At 52.1% G+C, this 640-nt stretch overlaps 1 non-coding gene across 1 annotated transcript; it reads right to left on the bottom strand.

Moving 5' to 3' along the window:
• Positions 1-397: 397 nt before the first annotated feature.
• On the bottom strand, positions 398-553 carry LOC125852791 (5.8S ribosomal RNA). The gene has a single exon (XR_007445061.1). It is a non-coding gene; the product is annotated as a 5.8S ribosomal RNA (ribosomal RNA).
• Between the last annotated feature and the right edge of the window lie 87 nt (positions 554-640).

Here is a 640-nt window from a genome sequence, read left to right on the forward strand (position 1 = left end):
TCGATGAGAAGGATCGGAGATATGAAAAGTGTAATTTTTTTGTTACTTAATATTTTATATGCTTAGTACGAAAGGAACTTGTATAGGCTAATCCTTTCATCATAATTTTTTGGTGCTACTTGTTTCTCGTGTTCCTTCAACAAGTTAGAGGTTAGGTCCATGTCCCCCTCTAACTAATTGTAACTTTTTGTTATGAATAGACATGGTAGGGGTCAAGCCTAACCCCCACGACGGGTTGTAGCCGCGACAACAAGAGAGAGTTGAGTTTCAACCACCACTTGCCGCGACGTCCGTCGACGTGGACTCGCATTTAGGCCAGCCGCACGCTCGGGGCGCACGGGAGACCAGCTTCCGCCCCGCGCTGAGCCTTGCAGCGTGCCGGGGGCGACGCGATGCGTGACGCCCAGGCAGACGTGCCCTCGGCCTAATGGCTTCGGGCGCAACTTGTGTTCAAAGACTCGATGGTTCACGGGATTCTGCAATTCACACCAAGTATCGCATTTCGCTACGTTCTTCATCGATGCGAGAGCCGAGATATCCGTTGCCGAGAGTCGTTTGTGNAGTCGTTTGTGTTTAAAGAGCAGCACGCGTCCCCCCGCACGCTCCGTGAACGGGGCGCGAGGGGAGGGCTGCCAATTTT

Source organism: Solanum stenotomum, unplaced genomic scaffold, assembly GCF_019186545.1.
Source record: "Solanum stenotomum isolate F172 unplaced genomic scaffold, ASM1918654v1 scaffold5509, whole genome shotgun sequence".
Classification (NCBI taxonomy): domain Eukaryota; kingdom Viridiplantae; phylum Streptophyta; class Magnoliopsida; order Solanales; family Solanaceae; genus Solanum; species Solanum stenotomum.